Source organism: Pan paniscus, chromosome 1, assembly GCF_029289425.2.
Source record: "Pan paniscus chromosome 1, NHGRI_mPanPan1-v2.0_pri, whole genome shotgun sequence".
NCBI lineage: Eukaryota > Metazoa > Chordata > Mammalia > Primates > Hominidae > Pan > Pan paniscus.
The window spans coordinates 149769288-149785758 of NC_073249.2; the positions used below are offsets into that span (position 1 = coordinate 149769288).

Genomic DNA, 16471 nt, shown 5'->3' on the forward strand with positions numbered 1-16471 from the left:
TTTGACAGCATACAACCTCTGCCCTGCTGTGCCAGAATCTAATAATTTTAAATGTTCTGTTGACTAGAGTTATAGCCTTTAGACCTAGCAGAGATTTCAGAAACTTACATATTATAGTAAATATTAAAAGCCCTTAAATGGCAGAGTTTCTCAGAATTGTTACGAATGTTGATTGTTATTGTGAGTTTTTCCATATGCCTTTTTCCATCAAAATAATTTTTATTTAGCTGATATGTATTGATTAGAAGTGCCAGTTAGAACTTTATTAAAAGAAACAGAGGAAAATGTTGGCTATATATATTTTTCATTGACATTAAAATTTAATATTGCAATTCTGTGAGAAATTACAAAAAATGATCAGAAATTTGCACCTTTGGGAAGCTCGTCTGTGCTTGGTAATCAGGTCCAGTTTATATGTCAGGAATTCCCTAGTGTTGTCAGAGCTTAAATGACCTAACAGTCTGCGAATGTCACATTTAAAATTCTGTCTTCATGCCTGACTCTCAGCATAAATGAATTAAACAGCAGAGCAGGCAGCAAGTCAATATGTTCTTAACAGTAAGAGTGAGCAATGAAACAGTTTGTGGTTTGCTCAGAATAGGTAAATAGAATCTGCCCAGAACAGTTCACCTAGAATAAAATCTGAAAGAGGAAACAAGAATTAACCTTTAAGATGGTTGACCAGATGAAATGTCAGTAATATTTTTATAGCATGGATGAACCAATAAACTACCTGGTTTATGTAACAGCTGCATTTGACTGTTATACACTGTGTGAATTCCAAGATAAAAAATTTTTGACCCTGGTGAAAATTTTAGATTGTGATTTTTTTGGCAGTACAAGAGACTTTGTTAATTTTAACACTGAATTACAAACATTATATTAAAATTCAGTAGCACTTGATTTTACTAAATACCTATCTTTAAGAAATTTTACACAATAGGAATTTATGTATTTTATTTTTATTGAATAAAATGAATTCTGTTCTCAGTTAAAGAATAGTCAGGACAGGTCATTGTTAATAGCAGACTCTTCATTTATTCCTTTTGTTATTTCCCTTTTTTGACAGTACTACAACTTAAGGACTGTTACCATTAGCCGGTCCAACTGGTCTTTTAGAAACATAAGAGTTATGTTGCCAGAAATTAACTGATAAGTCCGTTATTTAAGAGCAAATTTTGGCCGGGCATGTGGTACCCCATGTCTATAATCCCAGCCCTTTGGGAGGCTGAGGTGGGTGGATCACTTGAGCCCAGGAGTTCAGGACCAGCCCGGGCAACATAACAAAACCCTACGTCTACAAGTAATAAAGAAAATTAGCTGGGCTTAGTGGTGCGTGCCTGTAGTCCCACCTACTCGGGAGGCTGAGGTGGGAATATCTCCTGGGACTGGGATCCAGATTGAGGCTACAGGGAGCTGAGATTGTGGCACTGCACTCCAGTCTGGGTGACAGAGTGAGACCCTGTCTTGATAAATAAATGAATGCATGCAACTTTTTTCCTAAGAGAACAGTAATACATGTGATAATTAGGTTAGCTAGTTTCACAAAAGCTTTTTGATCTATATCTAAATTATAGCATTATTGTAGTGTATAATCTCCCCCTGTAACTATTTTCATGAGAAATAATCTTATACTTTACCTACACCTGTTTAGGAGCTCATGTCATTTCTATTTAAAATAGAGTTACTTATTTTTATGTCTTATATATCCTATTTTATCATCTTTCTGGACAGTCTCAGTTTCTTGATATTTCTTTTAGCATCTTGCTTTGTACTATGTATACATATCTCTAAATGGATAGATAACGTATTTTTAATGGTATGTTGAAAGCCAGGACCACCTCTTTTCCCTACTACCCAGGCACCAGAAGCCAAGGACTCTCACTAGTAGCACAACTTAGAAGCTGCAGGAGAGATGGAGGCTTTCAAAGCAGGGACAGAGGCTGAAACAGAAGGAGAAACTTGAGAAATAGAAGAGAGAGGAATGAGCATCAGTCATTTCAGTAATTCATTTATTGTGTGTGATATTTAAACTGCTTTTTACAATCAGGAGATAGGATTCTCACTACTACCATTTTATGCTGTCAAATTATTTACCATTTTTCTAGCCATCCTAGAAAATATGATTGTATACCTAGGAAACCCAGGAGACTCAAGTTATGAATAATAAAATTAATAAGAGAATGTGATGAGATAGCCAAATAAAATTGGCTTCTTAAATAAAATTGATAGCTTCTCTGTATTTGCAGTAAACACACAGAAATGAAAATGGGAAAATTTTTCTGTCACAGCAGTGAAGAGAACTATAAAATAATTACAATTAGATTTAACAAGTAAACCATAGACCTGTATAATAAGAATCATGGAAAGTACTATGTTTCAGAAACAGAAAGACATACCAAATAAACAACATGATGAAAGTATAAGTGTAAATTCTCCCAATTTAGCAATTCTAATTAGAGTAGAAACAAGTTTTTCTTTTTTAATGTTAGGAAAAAATGACCACATGATTTATGTGGAAGACCAAATGTCCAAGAATAACCAAAGAAAGTATGTAAGAGAGGCACTTGTTTTACTGGATATCAGAATATTAGCCTAACGCAGCTGTAATCAGATAAATATTATATGGACAAAGGAATAGACAAGAGGATCAGTGGAACACATGGAGGAGTGACTTTCAAACTTTATGGATTCCAATTCATGATAAGAAATATTTATATGCATAATAACTTTTGATGTGTAGGGTGGTTCTGTCTCTCACAGTCCACTGACTCAAATGTTAATCTCCTTTAGCAACACCCCCACAGACACACCCAGGAACAATACTTTGCATCCTTCAGTCCAATCAAGTGGACACTCAGTACTAACCATCACAAACCTAGATACCCTAATACGTATATGGTTTATATAAATGATAAGGGTGACGTCACAGATCAATGGGAAATTAAAAGATCATTCAATAAATTATGCTGAGAGAGTTGATTAACTACTAGAGGGGGATACTATGTTCTTGCATCATAATACATGGAAAAGTACATTCTAATAGGATTAAAGCTTAATGCAAAAAATGCAAAATGGCAAAACAATTAGAAAAGTATGTTGGCAAAATTTTTGGATGAGAACTTTCTAAGCATGAAAATTGTGGCAAAAACTACAAAGGAAAATTGATATATTTGACTTTGTAAAAATGTAAAATTTCTATACATCGAAATGAAAAGGCAAACCAGCCTGGGCAACAGAGTGAAACCCCAACTCTACAAAAAAAACCATAAATTAACCAGGCATGGTGATGGGCACTTGTAATCATAGCTACTCAGGAGGATGAGGCAGGAGGATACCCTGAGCCCAGGAGTTTTTGAGGTTACAGTGAGCTGTGATCACGCCACTGTACTCCAGCCTGGGCAACAGAGTGAGATCCTGTCTCAAAAAGAAAGAAAGAAAAGAAAAGGCAGATATCAAAGTGGAAAAATATTTTCCTCATGGAATTAACACCTTCATATATAAAGAGCTCTTACAGAATGACAAGAAAAAACTGAACAGCCTAATGAACTTACATAGACTCACACAGACATGCCTCAAAAGTTGAAATAGCAGAGCATAATAAACTGATAAAAAACATGTTGATGTTCATTAATAATGTTAGAATTGTTTATTTTTATCAGAAAGTTTCTTTTTTTTAACTTCAAGCAAATATATGAAAAGTAGTAATACTCAGTGATGCCTGAGGCAGTGATACTACTGGAGGAGAGTATAAATTGGCATAAATTGAGGACACTGTGGTAATTGGCACCAACATTTGCAAGTATGTTTATAAACTAGTTAAGCATGACAGGTTGAAGACATATTTTTATGCTTTACCCTCCTGAAGAACACTACTAAAATGAAAACAAAGACATAAAAATAGATAAACCCCAAAAGACAAAGAAAATGGAAAAGAGAATGACAGATGAGAGTGGTAACACAATTTGGAAGGAGGAAAGTAGTTGGATAAATGATAACCAATTTAGCAGAGTGGAAAAGCTGAGCCCTAACTTCCATCACACAGGAGCCCTATAAGAACCAGCCAGTTTATACTGCAGAACTCTGGGAAGGTAGGTACCAGGCACCTCAGAGATTGGGTCCAAAAAGAAACACCCTCTTGTCTTCCTCCAAAGTGTCTTCCTCCTGTTTAGCTTTCAGAACACTGGAATTTAGGCTTATATTTTATTAGCAGAAGATTGAGGAATTCCTCCCCGAAGATACCAGTCAAACCAGAAAGCAATGGAGTGATGTCTTCAAAATTATGTGAGAAAATCATTTCCAACTTAAGGTTCTGTTCATTTCCAAATTATGGTTTAAGTATCATAAAATAGGAAAGACATTCCAAGTCTCAATAGATAATTTTTCTTATTCATCCTTTGTCAAGTAGCTACTTGAGATATGATTCATTAAATGAAAGAGCAAACCAAAAATCCTGAGGGGAAATTATCCAAGGCATAAGAGATTGTGCCATCATGGTGAGATGCTAGTGAAATTCTCAAGTTTATGGTGAAGTGCATCCTGAGGTGACAATTGTGTAGAAGTTTAAAGAGTAAAGAGTACAAATTGGAGCAAGACAATGAAGGACTCCAAGATGGGTGTCTGCAGTCAGTGGAATGGTGGCAAATTATCTAATGTGTCTGACCATGCTAAAGGAAGTTTTAAAGTTGAGTAGATTTAGTTAGAGCAACAGAAAATTAAGTGAACAGGGTAATGAAGCAACTAGTAGTTTCAGTAGTAAAAGTTATGTTAATACAAGAAAAGATATATTATCAATATTTTATGTCTCAATAGTTACATAGTTATAATTATGAAACAATTAACGAAAATGTGTGATGGTATGATGACTCGACTGTTAATATGATTACTCGACTGTACTATGCTATGAAAGGCATCAGCAGCATGGTGTGAACTCAGTAAACTAAGTACTGAACTTAAACCTCCCAGGAGTCTCTCTGTTCTTGGTCCTGATGACTATTATTTCTATTGTGACACTTAATTTATCTTTACTATCTCAGCTTCTTATATTAAGCAAGCATACACACACACACACACACACACACACACAGAGAGACACATTTAAACAGCTTGTTTAGAAACCTTTTGGTAGATGCTTGCCTGCTGGGGTTTAAGATGTGTGAGAAATTCGGCCAGGCACGGTGGCTCACGCCTGTAATCCCAGCACTTTGGGAGGCCGAGGTGGGCAGATCACAAGGTCAGGAGATCGAGACCATCCTGGCTAACATGGTGAAACCCCGTCTCTACTAAAAACACAAAAAATATTAGCCGGGTGTGGTGGTGGGCGCCTGTAGTCCCAGCTACTCGGGAGGCTGAGGCAGGAGAATGGTGTGAACCCGGGAGGTGGAGCTTTCAGTGAGCCGAGATCGTGCCGCTGCTCTCCAGCCTGGGCGACAGAGCGAGACTCTGTCTCAAAAAAAAAAAAAAAAAAAAAAGAAAGATGTGTGAGAGATTCAATTCTGGGAGTCACCATTATGAGTCAATTTTATCTTCATGAATTTAGGTCCCTCCATTAAGGCAGAGGCTCCGTGTAAACAAAGCCATAAACCCATGTATGCTTTAAAAAACTTTAACTTACTCAAATGTTATATATCAGTGAATACCTTGTCTTGGTGGAGAAATATCTATTGTTTTCCCCACTGTGTTCTTAACCATCTTCTAGGCTTTCTCTGGTTCCCCCTATTTCAGATACAAGACCTCCTACAAATCCTTTAATATTTTGATAAGATTAATACATTGCAAGATTTCTATTTTTAATGCCCCTCTGCACACTGTACTTGTTGGTGGTACCGTATCACCTTACTATTCTCTTTTTTTAAGATAAGCTGCACAAAAGATTAGAGCTATGTAGCCATTACAGATTTAGTTTCTTGGAGAGAAGTACTGGGGTCTCCTGCAAGACTCTTGCTTAAAACATAGAAGATTATCTTGCAAAGTCTTGTTTCATCTGTTGTTACTCCTTTTTAGTCCTAGAGGTAATTTTTTCCAGTGTAACCAGTTCATACAGTATCCTGGTGTGTCCGTTGTTGCTCTTTGGGAGTATTCTAGGTATTTGGATGGGACAGTTCTTTCATTGTGCAGGACTGATCTGTGCATCGCAGGATGTTTGGCATCCCTTCTCCTTCCAAATACTGGTTGCCAATAGCACTGCTTAGTCATTGTGATGCTAAAAAAAAAAATGCCCTCACCTTTTCTGAACTCCTCCCCGCCTGTGGAACACAGTACCACCTCAGGTTGAGGACCAATACACGTAATTTGAATTATTTGCAGTCTCTGCCCATACACAAACATTTTATTTGTATAATTAGCCTCTTACTCTTGTAATTGGGATATTTCAAAATATGTGTAGTTGAGAATCTCTTCTCACTTTTCTTTTTTTTTTTCTTTTTTTTTATTATACTTTAAGTTTTAGGGTACATGTGCACATTGTGCAGGTTAGTTACATATGTGTACATGTGCACATTGTGCAGGTTAGTTACATATGTATACATGTGCCATGCTGGTGCGCTGCACCCACTAACTCGTCATCTAGCCTTAGGTATATCTCCCAATGCTATCCCTCCCCCCTCCCCCCACCCCACCACAGTCCCCAGAGTGTGATATTCCCCTTCATGTGTCCATGTGATCTCACTGTTCAATTCCCACCTATGAGTGAGAATATGCGGTCTTCTCACTTTTCTGCATCCTGAAATGTTGTCCCGGTCTCTGTAATTCTAGCTCTTTACATTATATGACATGGATTGTGGTAATTTTTCAATTCTTCTGTTTTTGTTTATCATTACTCTTCATGTTGTTCCACTGTTGCAATTTTGGCATTTTAGTGTTTTTCCATTACAGTAATACCTACCCCATTACAGCTAAACTTTACTAAAGGTTGACTGAAATGTCTATCAAGTAGAAATCTCTGCCACCTTCTTTTAAAAAATGTGCCTATTGAATTATCAATATCTGGAAACTCATCAAAAGGATGCTGAATCCCTAGCACTCTGTCTGCCTCAGGACTGACTTATATTGCTTTAAAATCTTGTAGAGCTTTCCCTAACCATAGCAACTTTAAAACTGATGTCTAGTGAAAAATAATACATTTTTCATTTATTTTTATTCAAGTGATAAGGCAAGTAATGAAAACTAAACTTTTTGAAGGTCATGGGCTAATCTCTTAATATCAGATATGTTTTTAAATTAATATAAATTAACCTCAGCGTTCATATTATAACTTATTACAGCCACTTCCAAAAATGTCACTTATCAAGGAATAAATGCAAGGGTAAAGCTGTTTGAGAATGACAATCAACATTTTAATAATTATCATCAACTTTTAAGTTTGAAAATTTTTGGTCCACCTACAAATTTGTCATTACATCCCTTTTCTGATATGTGAAATTTCTATAATAGAAATGGAAATTGTGTCACTAGTCATAAGTATTCCCAAGCAGAAACAGATACCTGTTTTCACCAAATTTATAAAGATTTTTAAACTAAGAATAGTTGAGGAAGCATCTGTTTCTTTTCATTTCTGTTGTACAACTGTAAATAGGTGCAAAACATATTTTACAGTTGATAATGATAATGATCACCCAAAAATAACTAGTACTGTTGATGAAATTGTTCCCATTTTATACATGAATTAACTGAGGTTCAGAATAGTTTAAATAATTTGCCTAAGATCTTCTATCTTATAAGTGGGATAGCCAGTATTTGATTCTGGGTCTGTTTGACTCCAAAATTTATCTTCTTAACTACTGTGGTATACTTCCTCCTTATGAACATTTTTTCACAAAGGCTTTGTCTCCAGAAAATTTTGATGAAGGAGGTGTCAACAGGTGTAATTCATGTTCTGATGAATTGAAAATGTATTTTGGAAGAATAAAATGTCAACAGATTTAGTTCAAAATTCTTCAGCAAATGGGTATCCATTTATTTAGATACTGGGCTAAAGAGAGTCACCTTCTCAATGCTGTTTGCAATTGCTTTCTTCACCCCAGCTGCACTTGACTTCCCAAAGAGGGTTTAAGACATGTAGAGATATGAAGAGATGTGGGTTCAAAAAATGTTAGGGGAGAGTGCTAAAGATTAGCTTTGCTTATTTAAAATTTTGCCTATGGATGGCTCACTTGAAAAGAGAAAGTTTTTGCTATATGGTCACCTATTCTGAGGTTCCATGTAGTTTAAATAGTGCAATGGCCTTAAGAATTTAATAGGCATTTGTGAACTATCTGGATGATCTAGCCACCATTCATAATGCAATTTTCAATAAAATCATTTTTAATTTCCATAAAACTGATGATAGGGAGAATGTTTAGAATATAACTCATTCACTGGTTGAAGATTGCCTGTACTATTTTTTTTAAATCTCTTTCCCACTACTGTGGGGAGCTCATAGTGGAATGTCCAAAGTTGTGAGAAAAATGAGTGTCAAAGAGCCTTGATAAGCATTAACTTATGAGTGGACCTTGAATACTTAAGAATTAGCTACATACAACTAAAACAATTAGTAATTAAAAACAACTAGACAGATACACATCTTCACAAGTCATAGTAATTTAGAGTTCATCACATTTAGAACGCAAACATCCCTAAAGAATATTAGACATTTGACCCTTTGTATTGCTTTGAATATTAAGATACTTGGTAGTAATTAACTTTTCTCCCTTTCTATTACATCTTCATCAACTTAGTTACTAAGAAAGAGGCTTTCAGAAAAGTTTTCGGTGCTTCTTCACAAATAATATGTAATAAATTTTTCTTTTAAAAATTTTTTATAAATATTAAAGATGTTAAATATGCTTTATAATAGATTTTGATTTTAATAAGACATGATAGAATCATAATGACTGTTCTAAACTGAGTTTTGATCCTTTAAAATTCATTCTAATTTTATAACTATGCCAAATATGAAGAATGTTTTCTTTTTCTGTTGTCCCTTATGCCAAAATGTATCACATAGCATCTGATATATTATTAGGTTTTTCTAACTGTATTTGTTTTAAGGGCAAAGTGTAAACCATAGTATTAGGGGCATATGTATGCTTTGCTGGAGGATTGTTGGTTTTTAATAAATGTTGACTTTCTGGAAGTTGAGGTAAGCAGTACTGAAAGTGAGAAAATGGGCCATTTTCAGCTCCAGGGAGTGGAAAAGTGGTGCTTCTTGGTTCTCTGGCTGTATATTTGTACCTGCTTTTAAGGTAGAGAAACTGTACAGGGAAAAAAAGGTGCATTATACAGTGAAGAAAATAGAATGAAATTACTCATGCCCAATGCATCCTGTTTTTCTAGTGGGATGGTTTTGACTTACAACGTAATAAGGTAAGTTAACATCTTAGTTAAAGGAAAGAAAAAGATAGGCATATAATAACAAATTGATAAAAGCAAAAAGTGAGGAAAATACATTGTTACTTTTATCAATTTGTTATTATATGCCTATCTTAACATCACTCAAATCCAGGGATCCACCAAAAACATTACCAGAAGTATCACTGGTAACGGGGGATCTCTTCTCATATAGATACAGAAACTGACTGGATAGAGACAAATTAAAACACAGTTCCCTTCAGCCTCATGCTATATTCTTGGCAGTAGTTTAGATACTGACTTGCAGCTGATTGAAATAATGTAACTAGGAGTTAGTTAATCTGCCATCTAAGTTGACCTGAAATCACCTTAATGTGCTTCCTGATAAGAGTTAAGATTATCATTCTCTTTAAAACTGGTATATGCATGTCAGAAAAGTCACATTTTATATTAAAGGAATCAATATCTTTAGTTACAGATTTTTAACATTCACAGTTAACTTGCATTTTATCATACCAGTCATGTTTGGTGGGTAACTTGTGTATTATGTCAGTTATCTCCGATTATAATTTCTGATCATTCTTAGATAAACACAGATTTTCCTTTAAAAGACTATTTTACTTGAATCTACATTCATATATATTTAGCAGTGCCTAATCAGTATATTTAATTATTTGATTTTGTGTATCTTTTTTATTTACCAATTCTATATCCAAGGCTATTAATACTTTGCGAAGACAGAATAGTATCCATGTTACCTAGTTTTGATTTACTAAGGTGTTTCTAGTTTAAAATATGCCAATAGATATCTTAGTCTTGTGAAATAATTAATGTTTACTTTTTAAAAATTTCTTTGTAATTTTATTTTTTATTATTATACTTTAAGTTCTAGGGTACATGTGCACAATGTGCAGGTTTGTTACATATGTATACATATGCCATGTTGGTGTGCTGCACCCATTAACTCGTCATTTAGCATTAGGTATATCTCCTAATGCTAACCCTCTCCCCTCCCTCCACCCCACAACAGGCCCCAGTGTGTGATGTTCTCCTTCCTGTGTCCAAGTGTTCTCATTGTTCAGTTCCCACCTATGAGTGAGAACATGTGGTGTTTGGTTTTTTGTCCTTGCGATAGTTTGCTGAGAATGATGGTTTCCATCTTCATCCATGTCCCTACAAAGGACAGGAATTCATCATTTTTTATGGCTGCATAGTATTCCATGGTGTATATGTGCCACATTTTCTTAATCCAGTCTATCATTGATGGACATTTGGGTTGGTTCCAAGTCTTTGCTCTTGTGAATAGTGCCACAATAAACATTTGTGTGCATGTGTCTTTATAGCAGCATGATTTATAATCCTTTGGGTATATACCCGGTAATGGGATGGCTGGGTCAAATGGTATTTCTAGTTCTAGATCCCTGATGAGTCGCCACACTGTCTTCCACAATGGTTGAACTAGTTTACAGTCCCACCAACAGTGTAAAAGTGTTCCTATTTCTCCACATCCTCTCCAGCACCTGTTGTTTCCTGACTTTTTAATGATCGCCATTCTAACTGGTGTGAGATGATATCTCATTGTGGTTTTGATTTGCATTTCTCTGATGGCCAGTGATGATGAGCATTTTTTCATGTGTCTGTTGGCTGCATAAATGTCTTCTTTTGAGAAGTGTCTGTTCATATCCTTTGCCCACTTGTTGATGGGGTTGTTTTTTTCTTGTAAATTTGTTGGAGTTCATTGTAGATTCTGGATATTAGCCCTTTGTCAGATGAGTAGATTGCAAAAATTTTCTCCCACTCTGTAGGTTGCCTGTTCACTCTGATAGTAGTTTCTTTTGCTGTGCACAAACTCTTTAGTTTAATTAGATCCCATTTGTCAATTTTGGCTTTTGTTGCCATTGCTTTTGGTGTTTTAGTCATGAAGTCCTTGCCCATGCCTATGTCCTGAATGGTATTGCCTAGGTTTTCTTCTATGGTTTTTATGGGTTTAGGTCTAACATGTAAGTCTTTAATCCATCTTGAATTAATTTTTGTATAAGGTGTAAGGAAGGGATCCAGTTTCAGCTTTCTACATATGGCTAGCCAGTTTTCCCAGCACCATTTATTAAATAGGGAATCCTTTCCCTTTTTCTTGTTTTTGTCAGGTTTGTCAAAGATCAGATGGTTGTAGATGTGTGGTATTATTTCTGAGGGCTCTGTTCTGTTCCATTGGTCTATATCTCTCTTTTGGTACCAGTACCATGCTGTTCTGGTTACTGTAGCCTTGTAGTATAGTTTGAAGTCAGGTAGTGTGATGCCTCCAGCTTTGTTCTTTTGGCTTAGGATTGACTTGGCAATGCGGGCTCTTTTTTGGTTCCATATGAACTTTAAAGTAGTTTTTTCCAATTCTGTGAAGAAAGTCATTGGCACTTGATGGGGATGGCATTGAATCTATAAATTACCTTGGGCAGTATGGCCATTTTCTCGATATTGAGTCTTCCTACCCATGAGCATGGAATGTTCTTCCATTTGTTTGTGTCCTGTTTTATTTCTTTGAGCAGTGGTTTGTAGTTCTCCTTGAAGAGATCCTTCACATCCCTTGTAAGTTGGATTTCTAGGTATTTTATTCTCTTTGAAGCAATTGTGAATGGGAGTTCACTCATGACTTGGCTCTCTGTTTGTCTGTTATTGGTGTGTAAGAATGCTTGTGATTTTTGCCCATTGATTTTGTATCCTGAGACTTTGCTGAAGTTGCTTATCAGCTAAGGAGATTTTGGGCTGAGACAATGGAGTTTTCTAGATATACAATCATGTCATCTGCAAACAGGGACAATTTGACTTCCTCTTTTCCTAATTGAATACCCTTTCTTTCTTTCTCCTCCCTAATTGCCCTGGCCAGAACTTCCAACACTATGTTGAATAGGAGTGGTGAGAGAGGGCATTCCTGTCTTGTGCCAGTTTTCAAAGGGAAAGCTTCCAGTTTTTGCCCATTCAGTATGATATTGGCTGTGGGTTTGTCATAAATAGCTCTTATTATTTTGAGATACATCCCATCAATACCTAATTTATTGAGAGTTTTTAGCATGAAGTGTGGTTGAATTTTGTCAAAGTCTTTTTCTGCATCTATTGAGATAATCATGTGGCTTTTGTCTTTGGTTCTGTTTATATGCCAGATTATGTTTATTGATTTGCGTATGTTGAACCAGCCTTGCATCCCAGGGATGAAGCCCACTTGATCATGGTGGATAAGCTTTTTGATGTGCTGCTGGATTTGGTTTGCCAGTATTTTATTGAGGATTTTTGCATTGATGTTAATCAGGGATATTGGTCTAAAATTCTCTTTTGTTGTTGTGTCTCTGCCAGGCTTTGGTATCAGGATGATGCTGGCCTCATAAAATGAGTTAGGTAGGATTCCCTCTTTTTCTATTGATTGGAATAGTTTCAGAAGGAATGGTACCAGCTCCTCCTTGTACCTCTGGTGGAATTCGGCTGTGAATCCATCTGGTCCTGGACTTTTTTTGGTTGGTAAGCTATTAGTTATTGCCTCAATTTCAGAGCCTGTTACTGGTCTATTCAGAGATTCAACTTCTTCCTGGTTTAGTCTTGGGAGGGTGTATGTGTTGAGGAATTTATCCATTTCTTCTAGAAAAAACGGTTAGACGAATGGCTAACTAGAATAACCAATGTAGAGAAGTCCTTAAATGACCTGATGGAGCTGAAAACCATGGCACAAGAACTACATGACAAATGCACAAGCTTCAGTAGCCGATTCGATCAACTTGAAGAAAGGGTATCAGTGATTGAAGATCAAATGAATAAAATGAAGCAAGAAGAGACGTTTAGAGAAAAAAGAATAGAAAGAAAGGAACAAAGCCTCCAAGAAATATGGGACTATGTAAAAAGACCAAACCTACATTTGATTGGTGTACCTGAAAGTGACGGGGAGAATGGAACCAACTTGGAAAACACTCTGCAGGATATTTTCCAGGAGAACTTCCCCAACCTAGCAAGGCAGGCCAACATTCAAATTCACGAAATACAGAGAATGCCACAAAGATACTCCTTGAGAAGAGCAACTCCAAGACACATAATTGTCAGATTCACCAAAGTTGAAATGAAGGAAAAAATGTTAAGGGCAGCCAGAGAGAAAGGTCGGGTTACCCACAAAGGGAAGCCCATCAGACTAACAGCAGATCTCTCGGCAGAAACTCTACAAGCCAGAAGAGAGTGGGGGCCAATATTCAACATTCTTAAAGAAAAGAATTTTTAACCCAGAATTTCATATGCAGCCAAACTAAGCTTCATAAGTGAAGGAGAAATAAAATCCTTTACAGACAAGCAAATGCTGAGAGATTTTGTCACCACCAGGCCTGCCTTTCAAGAGCTCCTGAAGGAAGCACTAAACATGGAGAGGAACAACCACTACCAGCCACTGCAAAAACATGCCAAATTATAAAGACCATCGATGCTAAGAAGAAACTGCATCAACTAACGAGCGAAATAACCAGCTAACATCATAATGACAGGATCAGTTTCACACATAACAATATTAACCTTAAATGTAAATGGGCTAAATACTCCAATTAAAAGACACAGACTGGCAAACTGGATAAAGAGTCAAGACCCATCAGTGTGCTGTATTCAGGAAACCCATCTCATGTGCAGAGACTCACATAGGCTCAAAATAAAGGGATGGAGGAAGATCTTCCAAGCAAATGGAAAACAAAAAAAGGCAGGGGTTGCAATCCTAGTCTCTGATAAAACAGACTTTAAACCAACAAAGATCAAAAGAGACAAAGAAGGCCATTACATAATGGTATAGGGATCAATTCAACAAGAAGAGCTAACTATCGTAAATATAATATGTGCCCAATACAGGAGCACCCAGATTCATAAAGCAAGTCCTTAGAGACCTACAAAGAGACTTAGATTCCCACACAATAGTAATGGGAGACTTTAACACCCCACTGTCAACATTAGACAGATCAACAAGACAGAAAGTTAACAAGGATACCCAGGAATTGAACTCAGCTCTGCACCAAGCAGACCTAATAGACATCTACAGAATTCTCCACCCCAAATCAACAAAATATACATTCTTCTCAGCACCACATCACACTTATTCCAACATTGACCACATAGTTGGAAGTAAAGCACTCCTCAGCAAATGTAAAAGAACAGAAATTATAACAAACTGTCTCTCAGACCACAGTGCAATCAAACTAGAACTCAGGATTAAGAAACTCACTCAAAACCGCTCAACTACATGGAAACTGAACAACCTGCTCCTGAGTGACTACTGGGTACATAATGAAATGAAGGCAGAAATAAAGATGTTCTTCGAAACCAACGAGAACAAAGTCACAACATACCAGAATCTCTGGGACACATTTAAAGCAGTGTGTAGAGGGAAATTTATAGCACTAAATGCCCACAAGAGAAAGCAGGAAAGATCTAAAATGGACACCCTAACATCACAATTAAAAGAACTAGAGAAGCAAGAGCAAACACATTCAAAAGCTAGCAGAAGGCAAGAAATAACTAAGGTCAGAGCAGAACTGAAGGGGATAGAGACACAAAAAACCCTTCGAAAATTCAATGAATCCAGGAGCTGTTTTTTTGAAAAGATCAACAAAATTGGTAGACCTCTAGCAAGACGAATAAAGAAGAAAAGAGAGAAGAATCAAATAGACGCAATAAAAAATGATAAAGGGGGTATCACCACTGATCCCACAGAAATACAAACTACCATCAGAGAATACTATAAACACCTCTACACAAATAAATTAATGTTTACTTTTAAAGGGTAGTGTTATTCAATCTGTAACATTGCTAGAGAGAGATGTATAAATTATATATTGATATGTAGATGCTAAACATTTTCCTCGTGCGAAATAGCTGTATCTAGTATAACTAAAATTATCAAGTAATTATTATAATAGACAATAAACATTAGCGTGCTGTCTTCAACTAGTATATAGAAGCAGAAAAGGACTGTTTCAGGTTATTGTCATTGAGTAAACCACATAGATGGCCTTTATCCATGTGAAAGATCATTATAAATAGAGTATGGGAAAAGTAATTATAAGATTCATTTTTGTTGTACAAATATGTTAAACATTTGTATGACTACCATGACTGAAAGTGACTACTTTTGTTAAAAATACTTTTTCAAACTTTAGATAATTTATTTTAAAAGGAATGTTGTTTATGATCGTTTTTAATACAAGTAAATAGTGTTCCAAAAAGTTAATTTGACTGAAATTAACTATTTTCTCCCAAGAGTGATTTCATTTAAGTACAGTGGGAGGCTTAATGATTTGTTCGTCAGCCTTTGTATCTCAGAAGGAGGATGCCAGTCGTCCTTTTACACTTGAAAGCATGTGATGATTCTCTTGAGAGATCCATATTAAAGAAGTTAAAGAAATTCTGCCTAAAAACAAGGAGTTGGAATTACCTTTCAAGTAGCAAAGTAACAAAATCCTGTTATAGTAAATTTAAAACTTGTCCCATTAACTGTTTGCCCATTTAGGAATATTTGCATAACGGGAAACAAGCATTATTCATTTTTGGTGTGTTGATGGTTTTCTTTTGATACCATGTAAAATACAGTTTTAATGTACTTTTTGGATTTTTAACTTGGTGCATTTTCCGTATAATTCAAGATTAAGATTTTTAGTTTTTCTTTCAGCACTTTAAAGATGTCTTTCCGTTGTTTTCTGCCCTCCATGGCTTCTAACAGCCTAGCTTCAGTCATTCTTATTTTTGTTTCTCTGTAGCAAGGAACTACAAACTTTTTCTTAAAGGGCCAAATAGTAAATATTTTAGGCCTGTGGGCCACATGGTGTTTGTTACAACTACTCAATTTTTGGTATAGTGTGAAAGCCCCAGTAGATAATGTGTAAATGAAAGAGCATGGCTATGTTCCATCAAAACTTTAGTTATAAAAACAGATGTCCATCATGTGTATTGTAGTTTACTGAACCCTGCTCTGTAAAAACAAATCCCTTTTTCTCTGACTGTTTTAAAGATATTCTCTGTCATTGTCAGTGTTTTGATTATGCTGTCCCTTTGTGTAGTTTTCTCTGTGTTTCTTCTGCTTGGTGTTGAGCTTTAGGGATCTGGTAGTTTCTAGTTTTCATGAAATTTGGAAAAATTTCAGCTA

General features: G+C 35.9%; 1 protein-coding gene across 1 annotated transcript in view; it reads left to right on the plus strand.

The window, feature by feature from the left end:
- PIGK (phosphatidylinositol glycan anchor biosynthesis class K) overlaps positions 1-16471 on the plus strand; it is a 132551-nt gene that overhangs the window by 99837 nt on the left and 16243 nt on the right. The window lies entirely within an intron of this gene.